At 39.5% G+C, this 18272-nt stretch overlaps 17 non-coding genes and 1 pseudogene across 17 annotated transcripts; 17 read left to right on the top strand and 1 right to left on the bottom strand.

The window, feature by feature from the left end:
• Positions 1-418: 418 nt before the first annotated feature.
• LOC141292655 (5S ribosomal RNA) lies at positions 419-537 on the top strand. Its single transcript, XR_012340553.1, has one exon. It is a non-coding gene; the product is annotated as a 5S ribosomal RNA (ribosomal RNA).
• A 6710-nt stretch (positions 538-7247) lies between these two features.
• On the top strand, positions 7248-7366 carry LOC141317630 (5S ribosomal RNA). The gene has a single exon (XR_012351996.1). It is a non-coding gene; the product is annotated as a 5S ribosomal RNA (ribosomal RNA).
• An 84-nt stretch (positions 7367-7450) lies between these two features.
• Positions 7451-7569, top strand: LOC141318408 (5S ribosomal RNA). Its single transcript, XR_012352728.1, has one exon. It is a non-coding gene; the product is annotated as a 5S ribosomal RNA (ribosomal RNA).
• Positions 7570-8370: 801 nt separating this feature from the next.
• LOC141318466 (5S ribosomal RNA) lies at positions 8371-8489 on the top strand. Its single transcript, XR_012352781.1, has one exon. It is a non-coding gene; the product is annotated as a 5S ribosomal RNA (ribosomal RNA).
• An 84-nt stretch (positions 8490-8573) lies between these two features.
• On the top strand, positions 8574-8692 carry LOC141318454 (5S ribosomal RNA). Its single transcript, XR_012352770.1, has one exon. It is a non-coding gene; the product is annotated as a 5S ribosomal RNA (ribosomal RNA).
• Positions 8693-9493: 801 nt separating this feature from the next.
• On the top strand, positions 9494-9612 carry LOC141283540 (5S ribosomal RNA). The gene has a single exon (XR_012338166.1). It is a non-coding gene; the product is annotated as a 5S ribosomal RNA (ribosomal RNA).
• Positions 9613-9696: 84 nt separating this feature from the next.
• On the top strand, positions 9697-9815 carry LOC141318441 (5S ribosomal RNA). Its single transcript, XR_012352758.1, has one exon. It is a non-coding gene; the product is annotated as a 5S ribosomal RNA (ribosomal RNA).
• Positions 9816-10616: 801 nt separating this feature from the next.
• LOC141318429 (5S ribosomal RNA) lies at positions 10617-10735 on the top strand. The gene has a single exon (XR_012352747.1). It is a non-coding gene; the product is annotated as a 5S ribosomal RNA (ribosomal RNA).
• An 84-nt stretch (positions 10736-10819) lies between these two features.
• On the top strand, positions 10820-10938 carry LOC141318418 (5S ribosomal RNA). Its single transcript, XR_012352736.1, has one exon. It is a non-coding gene; the product is annotated as a 5S ribosomal RNA (ribosomal RNA).
• Positions 10939-11739: 801 nt separating this feature from the next.
• On the top strand, positions 11740-11858 carry LOC141348668 (5S ribosomal RNA). Its single transcript, XR_012357537.1, has one exon. It is a non-coding gene; the product is annotated as a 5S ribosomal RNA (ribosomal RNA).
• An 84-nt stretch (positions 11859-11942) lies between these two features.
• LOC141318405 (5S ribosomal RNA) lies at positions 11943-12061 on the top strand. Its single transcript, XR_012352725.1, has one exon. It is a non-coding gene; the product is annotated as a 5S ribosomal RNA (ribosomal RNA).
• A 730-nt stretch (positions 12062-12791) lies between these two features.
• On the top strand, positions 12792-12910 carry LOC141318212 (5S ribosomal RNA). Its single transcript, XR_012352541.1, has one exon. It is a non-coding gene; the product is annotated as a 5S ribosomal RNA (ribosomal RNA).
• A 729-nt stretch (positions 12911-13639) lies between these two features.
• Positions 13640-13758, top strand: LOC141318210 (5S ribosomal RNA). The gene has a single exon (XR_012352540.1). It is a non-coding gene; the product is annotated as a 5S ribosomal RNA (ribosomal RNA).
• Positions 13759-15133: 1375 nt separating this feature from the next.
• Positions 15134-15252, top strand: LOC141346315 (5S ribosomal RNA; annotated as a pseudogene).
• Positions 15253-15336: 84 nt separating this feature from the next.
• LOC141318902 (5S ribosomal RNA) lies at positions 15337-15455 on the top strand. Its single transcript, XR_012353189.1, has one exon. It is a non-coding gene; the product is annotated as a 5S ribosomal RNA (ribosomal RNA).
• An 84-nt stretch (positions 15456-15539) lies between these two features.
• On the top strand, positions 15540-15658 carry LOC141319375 (5S ribosomal RNA). The gene has a single exon (XR_012353634.1). It is a non-coding gene; the product is annotated as a 5S ribosomal RNA (ribosomal RNA).
• An 854-nt stretch (positions 15659-16512) lies between these two features.
• trnay-gua (transfer RNA tyrosine (anticodon GUA)) lies at positions 16513-16599 on the top strand. The gene is given in 2 exon segments: positions 16513-16549; positions 16564-16599. It is a non-coding gene; the product is annotated as a tRNA-Tyr (tRNA).
• Positions 16600-17117: 518 nt separating this feature from the next.
• On the bottom strand, positions 17118-17189 carry trnaw-cca (transfer RNA tryptophan (anticodon CCA)). Its single transcript has one exon. It is a non-coding gene; the product is annotated as a tRNA-Trp (tRNA).
• Between the last annotated feature and the right edge of the window lie 1083 nt (positions 17190-18272).

Below are 18272 nucleotides of genomic sequence, written 5' to 3'. Positions count from 1 at the left end.
CAACACACTGGGGTTCTTGGACTGTTTTTAGGGTATGGACAAATGAACTGTATTCTTTTAACAGAGTTTACCTGTTTTTAGGGTATGGACAAATGAACTGTATTCTTTTAACAGAGTTTACCTAGTTTTATCGTGTTGTTTTAAAGTCTTTTATGTGAACCTTGTAAATACACCAAATCTATTTAAACCAATTTTCTTTTATGTCTCATTCTTTTAACCACTAGTCATCTCTCACAGTTAAATCTGACCCCATTTTAGTCTTGTAACTCGGCTGATAAGGCCGATTGTTACACTTTTATGGGAGACCGCCTGGGAATACCAGGTGCTGTAAGCTTTTGCCTTTTCTTCACTATTTATATAATATGCTGGCTTTTACGGAGGCTGATCTTTAAATAGCCCACTTTTTGGAGCAGCCCTCGCTTATGGCCATACCGCGCTGAGAGCGCCCGATCTCGTCTGATCTCGGAAGCTAAGCAGCGTAGGGCCTGGTTAGTACTTGGATGGGAGACCGCCTGGGAATACCAGGTGCTGTAAGCTTTTGCCTTTTCTTCACTATTTATATAATATGCTGGCTTTTACGGAGGCTGATCTTTAAATAGCCCACTTTTTGGAGCAGCCCTCGCTTACGGCCATACCGCCACCTGAGAGCGCTAGAGAGCAACAGGAAGTGGTTGGCAGCAGTTGGGAGAGAAAGGCTCTCCTCCATTTTGTGTTTCATTTTGATTTGTTTTTGGCGTTATAAGTTTAATTTGTAAAGTTTTTTTGTTTATTTTTGTAGCTTATTCCTCCCAACAGCATATGCTGTTTGGGGGGAATAGTTTTTTTGTTGTTTAGTGCACGTTTTTTCGTTTGTTTGTTTGAGGAATGGCGGACGGACACACGGCAGCGGACATGGAAACGGCTCGAGGAACACGAATGGTGAATGAAAATGGAACTGAAATAAGGCAACGAGATGAGAATAAAATGGATATTGAACAAAGGAATAACAAGACAAAGAAGGATTACTTGAAAGAAGCTACTGTGAGCGTGGACATTTCAAACGTGAATGCAAGAGCGGAGGATATAATAAAAGCAGTGACGAAAAAGATTGGCAAAGGGAACATTCTGGCGGTAAGACCTAAACAAAACAAGGAGTATGAGGTGACTTTAGAAAACGTGGAAGATGTTGATTTGTTGGTGGATGGATTACAGATAAAGGAAACTATTTGTGAGGTTAAAAGACTGCAAAATAGAGACTATGTTGTCTCGTTCATGCACCTGCCTGTTTACATCGACGATCGTGATATTTTAGATAAATTGGAAGGGTGGGGAGTTACCCCAATATCAGACATTAAGAGACGCGTGTATCCGGGCACAACCATCGAAGATGGTACGAGGTTTGTGAAATCTCGTTTCCCCAAAGCGGTTGCCTCTCTCCCATATAGCACTAGGCTAGATACGGCTGAGGGGTTGCAATATTTTCGGGTGATGCACAGCCATCAGGTTAAAACCTGTCGACTGTGCATGTGCCCTGACCATGTCATGAAAGACTGCCCCGATTTCAAGTGCTTTAAATGCGAGGAGAGAGGACATTTCGCAAGGGATTGTATGGCGGTCAGATGCCCGGATTGCAAAAAAGTGATAAACAAATGCGAGTGCTGGTTTGAGCAGGACGAGACTCTTGAGAACGGGCGGGTGCATGAACGAGACAGCACGACAGAGAGAGACGAGGATGGTACGACATATCTGAGAGAGGAGCGGGTTATAAGTAATAAAAGAGATGAAGAGCAGACAGTGACAGAGAAACCAAGTGAAGATCCTTTACAACTGATGGTGGAAGCAGAGAGAAACGGCATTACTGATGGGACTACAGAGAGCACAGTGGAGGAACGAGTAAACGAGGAGCAGTTAAATTACAACCGGAATATAGAGATTGAAGGAATATCAGAGCAAATGGGACAGGGTGAAGGATCATTGGAACATGTGGATTTATTTGTTGGACTGAGTAACACTTTGGAAGAAGAAGTGGATTCAAACAGTGAAGGAGAAAGAAAAGCAGAAGGAACATCGATTTTATGTAAAAGACGACGTCAACTTAAGGTAAAGCCAAATTTGGATGGAATTAGAAAAAGACCTACCAATAAAGAATCATGGAAGAATAGATATGAACTATTAAAAGACTCAAGCGAAATGAACTAATGAGATGGGGTTTTTAAGCTTTTTTATCTATTTATTTTTGATGGTTTTTAGTTTTGTCACTTTTAATGCCAGAGGACTCTTGGATTTTAACAAATTTGAAAGAGTGAAAGAAATGTTTAAAAATGTGGATATTATTATTTTACAAGAAACAAACTGGAAAGATATGCATATAAATGAACTGAAGAAGAGATGGGATGGGGATATTTTGTATAACAATGAGGACAAGAGGCAAGGCAGAGGAGTGGCATTTTTAATAAGAAAGAATACGGACGTTGTGTGCGATGTAATTTACAAGGATGATGCTGGGAAATGTTTAGGGGTAGAAATGGAATGGGAAAATAGCAAAGTAACTGTGATAAATGTGCATGCGCCTAATGAAGAGAAAGAAAAGAGGGTTTTTTAAAAGTTTTTAAGGACGTTTTTAATGAAATACAAAAATGTTATAGTAATGGGGGATTTTAATACTGTTTTAAGCAAAATTGATATGGCGGATGGAATGGTTTTTAAAACGGATACTGGGAGAAAGGAATTGAAATCATTGATGGAAGATTTTAATTTAGTGGATGTATGGAGAGAGAGGAATGAGAAAAAGAGACAATATTCAAGAAGACAAATGGTGGGGAATTTTATGTGTCAAACTAGAATAGATTTTATCTTGTGCTCAAGGATTTTAGAAGGTTTTATAGATAATGTGAACTATGGGGAGACGAGTTTAAGTGATCACAAGCCAATGTTTATGCAGATGGATTGGAGTTCAATTAAAAGAGGTCCAGGCGTGTGGGTCTTAAATACTGAAATTTTAAAAAGGGAAAGCTATGTTCAAGAGGTTAAAGATATTATTGAAAACGAAAAGCTAAATGCAATGTATGTGGAAGATAAAAGATTATGGTGGGAGAATGTAAAGTTTTTAATAAAGCAACACACCATTTGTGTATGTAAATTAATAGAGAAATGTAAAAGGTGCACAGAATATGACATAAGAGAGAATTTAGGGAAAGAATTAGAGCGGGATGATAAGGACATGACAAAGATAAGAGAACTGGAAGACAAACTTAAACAAATGGAGGAGAAAAGATATGAAGCTGCAAGATTAAGGAGTAGAGCTCAATTCCTAGTAGAAGGGGAAAAATGTACAAAGTTTTTCTTTGACTTGGAGAAAAGGAAATGGAGAAGTGGAATGATAAAAGAGGTGAAGGATGAAAATGGAAAAGGAGTTAAAAATAATGCAGATATATTAGAACAAATGAAGAAATACTACGAGAAATTGTTTACATCAGAAGGAGTGGAAGAAGATAGCAAAGAATTGCTTAAGGTGATTGAAACAAAAGTGGAAAAGGAAGACAAAGATATGTGCGATGAAAAGATAAGTGAAGAAGAAATAGAAATAGCTATAAAACAGCTTAATAAGAAAAAGAGTCCAGGGATTGATGGTTTGGGGAGTGAATTTTATTTGGTTTTTAAGGAGGTTTTAACTAGGATTTTAAAAGAGGTGTATGATGAGGTTTTTATGAAAGGACGATTGAATCTAAGGATGAGTATGGGATTAATGAAAGTGATATACAAGAAGAAAGGAGACAAGACAGATTTAAAGAACTATAGACCTTTGACTATGTTAAACACAGATCTTAAAATTTTATCTAAAATTTTAGCAAACAGACTGAAAGAGGTGATGCCAAAGATTATAAAGACCAACCAGGCATATGGAGTAAGAGGAAGAGATATAGCGGACACTACTTTAAGTATTAAGGACATAATAAGCTACATGAAAAAGGAAAATTTGCAGGGATATGTTATAAGTCTTGACTTTGAGAAAGCTTTTGATAGGGTAGAGCATCAGTTTTTATTTGAGGTTTTAAAGAGTTTTGGTTTTGGGAAGAATTTTATTAAATGGATCAAGATTTTATATAAAGGAGTGGTAACAAGAATTAAGTGTAACGGTTTTTTAACTAAGAGTTTTAAACTTACGAGATCAGTAAGACAAGGATGTCCTCTTTCGGCGCTTTTATATACTTTGGTGGCAGAGCCCCTAGGACTAGCAATAGGAAGAGAGAAGAAGGTGAAAGGCATTAAAATTGAAGAAGAGAATAAAGAGAATACAATTTTTCAATATGCTGACGACACAACTTTAATAGTGAAGGATCTGGGGAGTGTAAAAGCGGCAATGGAAGTAGTCCAAAAATTTTGCAGAAAATCAGGGGGGAAGGTAAACGAAGACAAAACTGTTTATATGAGGTTTGGGGGACTCCCAGTTTTAACTGATGTTTTTGTTTTTAATGAGGTTAAAGAAATTAGGATTTTAGGAATTTTAATGGGAGAGGATGACAAGAGATTAAATGATATCATGTGGGAAGGAAGAGTAGGGAATATTGAAAGAAGACTGAATCTGTGGAAACTGAGAACACTATGTCTGAAAGGGAAAGTTTTATTACTTAATGTTTTAATGGTCTCACAGTTGTGGTATGTTTTATATGTTGCAAGTATGCCACTGTGGGTTGAAAAAAGATTGAAGAAATGTTTCATAGAGTTTTTATGGGAGAAGAAGCCACCGAGAATCTCGTATGATACACTTATAGGGGATGTCGAGAAGGGTGGTTTGGGACTTATTGATATTGCACAAAGGAAGAAATGTATGAGGGTTAAGATGGTGAAGAACTTTCTAGATGAAACATTTGAAACTACTTGGAAGAAAACTATGAGGTATTTTTTAAACAAATGTGGGAATCTGAATTTGGGAGAAAGTATATTATGGATGAAAACGAAAAACTGGATGTGGGAAGAATTGCCTGAGTTTTATAAAGAATTGTTAAGTGCCTGGGGAGTTTTTTTAAAACATGTGCAATACAATCCAAAAGGAAGAGAGGATATTTTAAATCAACCATTGTTTTTAAATAAGAACATTATGAATGATGAGAAAGAGTTGTTTTTTAAGAAATGGTGGGAGGTGGGAATTACAAGGGTCAGAGATATTTTGTATGAATTCAAGGAGGGATTCTTACCAGTTCAGTATATTATTGACACTATGGAAGATGCTAAGGAGGAATATACCAGACAAGAGATTACAAAGAAGTACAAAATAATAAAAAATGCCATACCACAAAACTGGATTGAGAAATTCAAAACCATGGAATTGGGGAAACAAGAGAAAGAAGTGTATGCAATGATTGGTGAGAAAATATGTGTTCTTAAGGAATGTACTGTTAAAATGTTTTATGGTGTTTTTAGAGATACAGTTTTTAAGAAACCTAATGTGAATGACTACTGGATGCAGAAACATAAGAATTTGAAAGAAGGGAACATATGGAGTAATATGAGGGGGAAGCTTATTGAGACAAAATTGAGCAACTTGGAATTTTTAATAAGACACAAAGCCATTTTTTCAGATTCTTTATTGCACAAGATCGGAATGGAACAAAGTCCCACCTGTAAAGTTTGTAAAGAACAAAATGAAGGATTTCTTCACATGTTTTTATATTGCAAAAAACTGGACAATTTTAATGCAAAGTGCAAGAGACTGTTTGAACGATTGAAAGAAGGACAATGTGATAATGAAGCGGACTGGTACAGATTAGTAATGCTGGGGGAATACAAGAAATGTGAGAATGTCAAAGTTTTGAATTTACTTGTCATGCTTATAAAGAGTGCTATATGGGAGAGGAGAGTGCTGGCGAAAAGAGAAAACATTGTCATGGACATTGATGTGGTATTTAAGCGAAAAGTGGAAAATTATTTAAAATATTTGCATAGCTATTTTAAGAATATGGATCAGCTCAATGTTTACTATCATGTTTTTACAGATTCTGTGTGTAAGATCTTTGAAGACCTAAACTGGAAAATGCCTGATGATTTTGGTTGATAATTTTATACTGTATTTTTGAAGTTGGATGTTGTTGGGGTTTGTTTTTAATCTTTTCTTGTCTGGGTTTATGAAATTTAAATTGCATTCGATAGTGTTTTAACATTGACAAAAATGGTTTTATGGTGTGCTGATAATGGTGTTTATGTTATTTTAAACTTCAAATCTATGTAAAAACTGTTTTTTTTATCCTTCTTGAGAACTTTTGAATGTGTAATATTCTCCCAGGCTTTATGTTTTCTTGAAAAAATGTTTTTATGAAATTCTTGTAATTGATTGTAATTTGAAAGTTTATATCAATAAAAAAAAAAAAAAAAAGAGCGCCCGATCTCGTCTGATCTCGGAAGCTAAGCAGCGTCGGGCCTGGTTAGTACTTGGATGGGAGACCGTCTGGGAATACCAGGTGCTGTAAGCTTTTGCCTTTTCTTCACTATTTATATAATATGCTGGCTTTTAGAAAGACGTGTTTTACCGCTCTATTTATTACAATCATTTACATGTATTATAGAGTTTTAAGTGTTTTACATGTTTTTTAGGCCATTTTATTACTCTTAACATTTTAAGTGTATGTGTCTTTAGTAAATGGATGGTTGGCCTGTCATGTGACTAGACACATGACAGGAAGCAGGAAGTACAACTTTATAAGAGAGCAGCATGACAAACAAAGGACAGTCACCAAACTGTTGGATTGAGGAGTTGCTAATTTTAGAGCTCACCTTTCCATTCACCACCTGCAAACTTTGGATTACACTTTCTGTGGATTGTATATACACTGGTGGACACTCACATTGGACTTATCAACACACTGGGGTTCTTGGACTGTTTTTAGGGTATGGACAAATGAACTGTATTCTTTTAACAGAGTTTACCTGTTTTTAGGGTATGGACAAATGAACTGTATTCTTTTAACAGAGTTTACCTAGTTTTATCGTGTTGTTTTAAAGTCTTTTATGTGAACCTTGTAAATACACCAAATCTATTTAAACCAATTTTCTTTTATGTCTCATTCTTTTAACCACTAGTCATCTCTCACAGTTAAATCTGACCCCATTTTAGTCTTGTAACTCGGCTGATAAGGCCGATTGTTACACTTTTATGGGAGACCGCCTGGGAATACCAGGTGCTGTAAGCTTTTGCCTTTTCTTCACTATTTATATAATATGCTGGCTTTTACGGAGGCTGATCTTTAAATAGCCCACTTTTTGGAGCAGCCCACGCTTATGGCCATACCGCGCTGAGAGCGCCCGATCTCGTCTGATCTCGGAAGCTAAGCAGCATCGGGCCTGGTTAGTACTTTGATGGGAGACCGCCTGGGAATACCAGGTGCTGTAAGCTTTTGCCTTTTCTTCACTATTTATATAATATGCTGGCTTTTACGGAGGCTGATCTTTAAATAGCCCACTTTTTGGAGCAGCCCTCGCTTATGGCCATACCGCGCTGAGAGCGCCCGATCTCGTCTGATCTCGGAAGCTAAGCAGCGTCGGGCCTGGTTAGTACTTGGATGGGAGACAGCCTGGGAATACCAGGTGCTGTAAGCTTTTGCCTTTTCTTCACTATTTATATAATATGCTGGCTTTTAAAAAGACGTGTTTTACCGCTCTATTTATTACAATCATTTACATGTATTATAGAGTTTTAAGTGTTTTACATGTTTTTTAGGCCATTTTATTACTCTTAACATTTTAAGTGTATGTGTCTTTAGTAAATGGATGGTTGGCCTGTCATGTGACTAGACACATGACAGGAAGCAGGAAGTACAACTGTATAAGAGAGCAGCATGACAAACAAAGGACAGTCACCAAACTGTTGGATTGAGGAGTTGCTAATTTTAGAGCTCACCTTTCCATTCACCACCTGCAAACTTTGGATTACACTTTCTGTGGATTGTATATACACTGGTGGACACTCACATTGGACTTATCAACACACTGGGGTTCTTGGACTGTTTTTAGGGTATGGACAAATGAACTGTATTCTTTTAACAGAGTTTACCTGTTTTTAGGGTATGGACAAATGAACTGTATTCTTTTAACAGAGTTTACCTAGTTTTATCGTGTTGTTTTAAAGTCTTTTATGTGAACCTTGTAAATACACCAAATCTATTTAAACCAATTTTCTTTTATGTCTCATTCTTTTAACCACTAGTCATCTCTCACAGTTAAATCTGACCCCATTTTAGTCTTGTAACTCGGCTGATAAGGCCGATTGTTACACTTTTATGGGAGACCGCCTGGGAATACCAGTTGCTGTAAGCTTTTGCCTTTTCTTCACTATTTATATAATATGCTGGCTTTTACGGAGGCTGATCTTTAAATAGCCCACTTTTTGGAGCAGCCCTCGCTTATGGCCATACCGCGCTGAGAGCGCCCGATCTCGTCTGATCTCGGAAGCTAAGCAGCGTCGGGCCTGGTTAGTACTTGGATGGGAGACCGCCTGGGAATACCAGGTGCTGTAAGCTTTTGCCTTTTCTTCACTATTTATATAATATGCTGGCTTTTACGGAGGCTGATCTTTAAATAGCCCACTTTTTGGAGCAGCCCTCGCTTATGGCCATACCGCGCTGAGAGCGCCCGATCTCGTCTGATCTCGGAAGCTAAGCAGCGTCGGGCCTGGTTAGTACTTGGATGGGAGACCGCCTGGGAATACCAGGTGCTGTAAGCTTTTGCCTTTTCTTCACTATTTATATAGTATGCTGGCTTTTAGAAAGACGTGTTTTACCGCTCTATTTATTACAATCATTTACATGTATTATAGAGTTTTAAGTGTTTTACATGTTTTTTAGGCCATTTTATTACTCTTAACATTTTAAGTGTATGTGTCTTTAATAAATGGATGGTTGGCCTGTCATGTGACTAGACACATGACAGGAAGCAGGAAGTACAACTGTATAAGAGAGCAGCATGACAAACAAAGGACAGTCACCAAACTGTTGGATTGAGGAGTTGCTAATTTTAGAGCTCACCTTTCCATTCACCACCTGCAAACTTTGGATTACACTTTCTGTGGATTGTATATACACTGGTGGACACTCACATTGGACTTATCAACACACTGGGGTTCTTGGACTGTTTTTAGGGTATGGACAAATGAACTGTATTCTTTTAACAGAGTTTACCTGTTTTTAGGGTATGGACAAATGAACTGTATTCTTTTAACAGAGTTTACCTAGTTTTATCGTGTTGTTTTAAAGTCTTTTATGTGAACCTTGTAAATACACCAAATCTATTTAAACCAATTTTCTTTTATGTCTCATTCTTTTAACCACTAGTCATCTCTCACAGTTAAATCTGACCCCATTTTAGTCTTGTAACTCGGCTGATAAGGCCGATTGTTACACTTTTATGGGAGACCGCCTGGGAATACCAGGTGCTGTAAGCTTTTGCCTTTTCTTCACTATTTATATAATATGCTGGCTTTTACGGAGGCTGATCTTTAAATAGCCCACTTTTTGGAGCAGCCCTCGCTTATGGCCATACCGCGCTGAGAGCGCCCGATCTCATCTGATCTCGGAAGCTAAGCAGCGTCGGGCCTGGTTAGTACTTGGATGGGAGACCGCCTGGGAATACCAGGTGCTGTAAGCTTTTGCCTTTTCTTCACTATTTATATAATATGCTGGCTTTTACGGAGGCTGATCTTTAAATAGCCCACTTTTTGGAGCAGCCCTCGCTTATGGCCATACCGCGCTGAGAGCGCCCGATCTCGTCTGATCTCGGAAGCTAAGCAGCGTCGGGCCTGGTTAGTACTTGGATGGGAGACCGCCTGGGAATACCAGGTGCTGTAAGCTTTTGCCTTTTCTTCACTATTTATATAATATGCTGGCTTTTAGAAAGACGTGTTTTACCGCTCTATTTATTACAATCATTTACATGTATTATAGAGTTTTAAGTGTTTTACATGTTTTTTAGGCCATTTTATTACTCTTAACATTTTAAGTGTATGTGTCTTTAATAAATGGATGGTTGGCCTGTCATGTGACTAGACAGATGACAGGAAGCAGGAAGTACAACTGCATAAGAGAGCAGCATGACAAACAAAGGACAGTCACCAAACTGTTGGATTGAGGAGTTGCTAATTTTAGAGTTCACCTTTCCATTCACCACCTGCAAACTTTGGATTACACTTTCTGTGGATTGTATATACACTGGAGGACACTCACATTGGACTTATCAACACACTGGGGTTCTTGGACTGTTTTTAGGGTATGGACAAATGAACTGTATTCTTTTAACAGAGTTTACCTGTTTTTAGGGTATGGACAAATGAACTGTATTCTTTTAACAGAGTTTACCTAGTTTTATCGTGTTGTTTTAAAGTCTTTTATGTGAACCTTGTAAATACACCAAATCTATTTAAACCAATTTTCTTTTATGTCTCATTCTTTTAACCACTAGTCATCTCTCACAGTTAAATCTGACCCCATTTTAGTCTTGTAACTCGACTGATAAGGCCGATTGTTACACTTTTATGGGAGACCGCCTGGGAATACCAGGTGCTGTAAGCTTTTGCCTTTTCTTCACTATTTATATAATATGCTGGCTTTTACGGAGGCTGATCTTTAAATAGCCCACTTTTTGGAGCAGCCCTCGCTTATGGCCATACCGCGCTGAGAGCGCCCGATCTCGTCTGATCTCGGAAGCTAAGCAGCGTCGGGCCTGGTTAGTACTTGGATGGGAGACCGCCTGGGAATACCAGGTGCTGTAAGCTTTTGCCTTTTCTTCACTATTTATATAATATGCTGGCTTTTACGGAGGCTGATCTTTAAATAGCCCACTTTTTGGAGCAGCCCTCGCTTATGGCCATACCGCGCTGAGAGCGCCCGATCTCGTCTGATCTCGGAAGCTAAGCAGCGTCGGGCCTGGTTAGTACTTGGATGGGAGACCGCCTGGGAATACCAGGTGCTGTAAGCTTTTGCCTTTTCTTCACTATTTATATAGTATGCTGGCTTTTAGAAAGACGTGTTTTACCGCTCTATTTATTACAATCATTTACATGTATTATAGAGTTTTAAGTGTTTTACATGTTTTTTAGGCCATTTTATTACTCTTAACATTTTAAGTGTATGTGTCTTTAATAAATGGATGGTTGGCCTGTCATGTGACTAGACACATGACAGGAAGCAGGAAGTACAACTGTATAAGAGAGCAGCATGACAAACAAAGGACAGTCACCAAACTGTTGGATTGAGGAGTTGCTAATTTTAGAGCTCACCTTTCCATTCACCACCTGCAAACTTTGGATTACACTTTCTGTGGATTGTATATACACTGGTGGACACTCACATTGGACTTATCAACACACTGGGGTTCTTGGACTGTTTTTAGGGTATGGACAAATGAACTGTATTCTTTTAACAGAGTTTACCTGTTTTTAGGGTATGGACAAATGAACTGTATTCTTTTAACAGAGTTTACCTAGTTTTATCGTGTTGTTTTAAAGTCTTTTATGTGAACCTTGTAAATACACCAAATCTATTTAAACCAATTTTCTTTTATGTCTCATTCTTTTAACCACTAGTCATCTCTCACAGTTAAATCTGACCCCATTTTAGTCTTGTAACTCGGCTGATAAGGCCGATTGTTACACTTTTATGGGAGACCGCCTGGGAATACCAGGTGCTGTAAGCTTTTGCCTTTTCTTCACTATTTATATAATATGCTGGCTTTTACGGAGGCTGATCTTTAAATAGCCCACTTTTTGGAGCAGCCCTCGCTTATGGCCATACCGCGCTGAGAGCGCCCGATCTCATCTGATCTCGGAAGCTAAGCAGCGTCGGGCCTGGTTAGTACTTGGATGGGAGACCGCCTGGGAATACCAGGTGCTGTAAGCTTTTGCCTTTTCTTCACTATTTATATAATATGCTGGCTTTTACGGAGGCTGATCTTTAAATAGCCCACTTTTTGGAGCAGCCCTCGCTTATGGCCATACCGCGCTGAGAGCGCCCGATCTCGTCTGATCTCGGAAGCTAAGCAGCGTCGGGCCTGGTTAGTACTTGGATGGGAGACCGCCTGGGAATACCAGGTGCTGTAAGCTTTTGCCTTTTCTTCACTATTTATATAATATGCTGGCTTTTAGAAAGACGTGTTTTACCGCTCTATTTATTACAATCATTTAAATGTATTATAGAGTGTTAACTTTTTTACATGTTTTTTTAGGCCATTTTATTGCTCTTAACATTTTAAGTGTGTGTGTGTCTTAAATAAATGGATGGTTGGCCTGCCATGTGACTAGACACTTGACAGGAAGCAGGAAGTACAACTGTATAAGAGAGCAGCATGACAAACAAAGGACAGTCACCAAACTGTTGGATTAAGGAGTTTGCTAATTTTAGAGCTCACCTTTCCATTCACCACCTGCAAACTTTGGATTACACTTTCTGTGGATTGTATATACAATGGTGGACACTCACATTGGACTTATCAACACACTGGGATTCTTGGACTGTTTTTAGGGTATGGACAAATGAACTGTATTCTTTTAACAGCATTTACCTAGTTTTATCGTGTTGTTTTAAAGTCTTTTATGTGAACCTTGTATATAAACCAAATCTATTTAAACCAATCTTCTTTTATGTCTCATTCTTTTAACCACTAGTCATCTCTCACAGTTAAATCTGACCCCATTTTAATCTTGTAACTCTGGATGGGAGACCGCCTGGGAATACCAGGTGCTGTAAGCTTTTGCCTTTTCTTCACTATTTATATAATATGCTGGCTTTTACGGAGGCTGATCTTTAAATAGCCCACTTTTTGGAGCAGCCCTCGCTTACGGCCATACTGCGCTGAGACCGCCCGATCTCGTCTGATCTCGGAAGCAAAGCAGCGTCGGGCCTGGTTAGTACTTGGATGGGAGACCGCCTGGGAATACCAGGTGCTGTAAGCTATTGCCTTTTCTTCACTATTTATATAATATGCTGGCTTTTAGAAAGACGTGTTTTACCGCTCTATTTATTACAATCATTTAAATGTATTATAGAGTGTTAAGTGTTTTACATGTTTTTTAGGCCATTTTATTACTCTTAACATTTTAAGTGTGTGTGTGTGTGTGTCTTTAATAAATGGATGCTTGGCCTGCCATGTGACTAGACACATGACAGGAAGCAGGGAGTACAACTGTATAAGAGAGCAGCATGACAAAAAAAGTCACCAAACTGTTGGATTAAGGAGTTGCTAATTTTAGAGCTCACCTTTCCATTCACCACCTGCAAACTTTGGATTACACTTTCTGTGGATTGTATATACAATGGTGGACACTCACATTGGACTTATCAACACACTGGGATTCTTGGACTGTTTTTAGGGTATGGACAAATGAACTGTATTCTTTTAACAGCATTTACCTAGTTTTATCGTGTTGTTTTAAAGTCTTTTATGTGAACCTTGTATATAAACCAAATCTATTTAAACCAATCTTCTTTTATGTCTCATTCTTTTAACCACTAGTCATCTCTCACAGTTAAATCTGACCCCATTTTAATCTTGTAACTCTGGATGGGAGACCGCCTGGGAATACCAGGTGCTGTAAGCTTTTGCCTTTTCTTCACTATTTATATAATATGCTGGCTTTTACGGAGGCTGATCTTTAAATAGCCCACTTTTTGGAGCAGCCCTCGCTTACGGCCATACTGCGCTGAGACCGCCCGATCTCGTCTGATCTCGGAAGCAAAGCAGCGTCGGGCCTGGTTAGTACTTGGATGGGAGACCGCCTGGGAATACCAGGTGCTGTAAGCTATTGCCTTTTCTTCACTATTTATATAATATGCTGGCTTTTAGAAAGACGTGTTTTACCGCTCTATTTATTACAATCATTTAAATGTATTATAGAGTGTTAAGTGTTTTACATGTTTTTTAGGCCATTTTATTACTCTTAACATTTTAAGTGTGTGTGTGTGTGTCTTTAATAAATGGATGCTTGGCCTGCCATGTGACTAGACACATGACAGGAAGCAGGGAGTACAACTGTATAAGAGAGCAGCATGACAAAAAAAGTCACCAAACTGTTGGATTAAGGAGTTGCTAATTTTAGAGCTCACCTTTCCATTCACCACCTGCAAACTTTGGATTACACTTTCTGTGGATTGTATATACAATGGTGGACACTCACATTGGACTTATCAACACACTGGGATTCTTGGACTGTTTTTAGGGTATGGACAAATGAACTGTATTCTTTTAACAGCATTTACCTAGTTTTATCGTGTTGTTTTAAAGTCTTTTATGTGAACCTTGTATATAAACCAAATCTATTTAAACCAATCTTCTTTTATGTCTCATTCTTTTAACCACTAGTCATCTCTCACAGTTAAATCTGACCCCATTTTAATCTTGTAACTCTGGATGGGAGACCGCCTGGGAATACCAGGTGCTGTAAGCTTTTGCCTTTTCTTCACTATTTATATAATATGCTGGCTTTTAGAAAGACGTGTTTTACCGCTCTATTTATTACAATCATTTAAATGTATTATAGAGTGTTAAGTGTTTTACATGTTTTTTTAGGCCATTTTATTGCTCTTAACATTTTAAGTGTGTGTGTGTGTCTTAAATAAATGGATGGTTGGCCTGCCATGTGACTAGACACATGACAGGAAGCAGGAAGTACAACTGTATAAGAGAGCAGCATGACAAACAAAGGACAGTCACCAAACTGTTGGATTAAGGAGTTTGCTAATTTTAGAGCTCACCTTTCCATTCACCACCTGCAAACTTTGGATTACACTTTCTGTGGATTGTATATACAATGGTGGACACTCACATTGGACTTATCAACACACTGGGATTCTTGGACTGTTTTTAGGGTATGGACAAATGAACTGTATTCTTTTAACAGCATTTACCTAGTTTTATCGTGTTGTTTTAAAGTCTTTTATGTGAACCTTGTATATAAACCAAATCTATTTAAACCAATCTTCTTTTATGTCTCATTCTTTTAACCACTAGTCATCTCTCACAGTTAAATCTGACCCCATTTTAATCTTGTAACTCTGGATGGGAGACCGCCTGGGAATACCAGGTGCTGTAAGCTTTTGCCTTTTCTTCACTATTTATATAATATGATGGCTTTTACGGAGGCTGATCTATAAATAACCCACTTTTTGAAGCAGTCCTCGCTTACGGCAATACTGCGCTGAGAGCGCCCGATCTCGTCTGATCTCCGAAGCAAAGCAGCGTCGGGCCTGGTTAGTACTTGGATGGGAGACAGCCTGGGAATACCAGGTGCTGTAAGCTTTTGCCTTTTCTTCACTATTTATATAATATGATGGCTTTTACGGAGGCTGATCTATAAATAGCCCACTTTTTGGAGCAGTACTCGCTTACGGCCATACTGCGCTGAGAGCGCCCGATCTCGTCTGATCTCGGAAGCAAAGCAGCATCGGGCCTGGTTAGTACTTAGATGGGAGACCGCCTGGGAATACCAGGTGCTGTAAGCTTTTGCCTTTTCTTCACTATTTATATAATATGCTGGCTTTTACGGAGGCTGATCTTTAAATAGCCCACTTTTTGGAGCAGCCCTCGCCTACGGCCATACTGCGCTGAGACCGCCCGATCTCGTCTGATCTCGGAAGCAAAGCAGCGTCGGGCCTGGTTAGTACTTGGATGGGAGATCGCCTGGGAATACCAGGTGCTGTAAGCTTTTGCCTTTTCTTCACTATTTATATAATATGCTGGCTTTTAGAAAGACGTGTTTTACCGCTCTATTTATTACAATCATTACAATCAATGTATTATAGAGTGTTAAGTGTGTTACATGTTTTTTTAGGCCATTTTATTGCTCTTAACATTTTAAGTGTGTGTGTGTCTTAAATAAATGGATGGTTGGCCTGCCATGTGACTAGACACATGACAGGAAGCAGGAAGTACAACTGTATAAGAGAGCAGCATGACAAACAAAGGACAGTCACCTACTGTTGCCCCACGAGGTCCTGAACCCAGAGGTGATGTATTTTGCTTAACCGCCTTGACACAGAATGCAAATCAGTAAATATACGGTGCTCAAGGAACACTCTTGATGTTGGACTTCATACTCAGGAGATCAAAAACAGATCGTCTGACCTCAAGGTGATTTGGGGCCAGACACTCTACCGTTGCACTACAAGATGGCGGAAAAATTATTTAGTGTTTCATGCTTAAGCACTTTGATAAACTATGCAAATCAGCTAGTCTTTACACTCACAAAGTCAAGAACAGATCGCTTGACCTCAACATAATTGGAACATGCAACCTCCCGATCCGGGGTCAGGCGCGCTCTGTCGCGGCCACGAGGTCGAGAGAACAAGTCGGCCTTCCTTGCTTAATTGCTTTGATTCAATTTGCAAATCAGTCACGGTAAAGGGCTGTAGACTTTATACTATGGATGTCAAGAAGAGATCAACTGATGTGATTGGAACATGCAACCGTCTGATCTGGATTCAGCCATGCTACCGTTGTACCCCAAGACACCACAAACCTATCTGGTGTTTCCTGCGTAAGCCACCTTTTGTCGTCCTGCCTTCGATAGCTCAGCTGGTAGAGCGGAGGACTGTAGATGATACATTGGCTATCCTTAGGTCGCTGGTTCGATTCCGGCTCGAAGGAGCTGGCTTTTGAATTCGGCACGTAGATGTTTCCACGATTTCTTCAGAGATTGCAGGGCAAGATATGAAAAAGTAACACATCAAGAGACAGATCTGTCACAGTACACAATGACAGGAATGGTTATTACATGAGATCTCAGGCTTAATAAAAATAACAGGTCAAGATACAAATCTATCGCAGTACACCGGTGGTTTTCAATCCTGATCCTGGTGACCCCCTGCTCTGGGCTGTGTTTCCCAAAAGCATTGCAATCCTTAATACAACGTAGACGCATTGAAACCAATAGAGTTACAATCAACTTAGGTTTACGATGACTCTGAAAAACGCGGCCCTGCATATTTTGTCTGTCTCCTTTTTCTGACACAACCAGATGAGTTCATGGAGCTCTCTCCTAACAAGCTAATGATCTGAATCAGGTGTGTTTAATAAGGGAGACATACAGAGCGGTGGGATTGGAAACCACTGCAGCACACAACGACAGGACCTCTTTTCACATTAGAAGTCAACAAGAAATCACGTGACCCCGACGTGATTTGAACACGCAACCTTCTGAACTGGAGTCAGACGCGCTACTGTTGCGCCACGAGATCCTGAACCCAGAGGTGATGTATTTTGCTTAACCGCCTTGACACAGAATGCAAATCAGTAAATATACGGTGCTAAAGGAACATTCTTGATGTTGGACTTCATACTCAGGAGATCAAAAACAGATCGTCTGACCTCAAGGTGATTTGGAGCCAGACGCGCTACCGTTGCCCCACGAGGTCCTGAACCCAGAGGTGATGTATTTTGCTTAACCGCCTTGACACAGAATGCAAATCAGTAAATATACGGTGCTCAAGGAACACTCTTGATGTTGGACTTCATACTCAGGAGATCAAAAACAGATCGTCTGACCTCAAGGTGATTTGGAGCCAGACACTCTACCGTTGCACTACAAGATAGCGGAAAAATTATTTAGTGTTTCATGCTTAAGCACTTTGATAAACTATGCAAATCAGCTAGTCTTTACCCTCACAAAGTCAAGAACAGATCGCTTGACCTCAACATAATTGGAACACGCAACCTCCCGATCCGGGGTCAGGCGCACTCTGTCGCGGCCACGAGGTCGAGAGAACAAGTCGGCCTTCCTTGCTTAATTGCTTTGATTCAATTTGCAAATCAGTCACGGTAAAGGGCTGTAGACTTTATACTATGGATGTCAAGAAGAGATCAACTGATGTGATTGGAACATGCAACCGTCTGATCTGCATTCAGCCATGCTACCGTTGTACCCCAAGACACCACAAACCTATCTGGTGTTTCCTGCTTAAGCCAATTTTTGTCACCTTTGATAGCTCAGCTGGTAGAGAGGAGGACTGTAGATGATACATTGGCTATTCTTAGGTCGCTGGTTCGATTCCGGCTCGAAGGAGCTGGCTTTTGAATTCGGCACGTAGATGTTTCCACGATTTCTTCAGAGATTGCAGGGAAAGAAATTAAAAAGTAACACATCAAGAGGCAGATCTGTCACAGTACACAATGACAGGAATGGTTATTACATGAGATCTCAGGCTTAATAAAAGTAACAGGTCAAGATACAAATCTATCACAGTACACCGGTGGTTTTCAATCCTGATCCTGGTGACCCCCTGCTCTGGGCTGTGTTTCCCAAAAGCATTGCAATCCTTAAT

Source organism: Garra rufa, chromosome 1 (genome assembly GCF_049309525.1).
Source record: "Garra rufa chromosome 1, GarRuf1.0, whole genome shotgun sequence".
Classification (NCBI taxonomy): Eukaryota; Metazoa; Chordata; class Actinopteri; order Cypriniformes; family Cyprinidae; genus Garra; species Garra rufa.
Note: the sequence above shows the minus strand (reverse complement) of the source record. Positions and strands in the feature narration are given on the sequence as shown.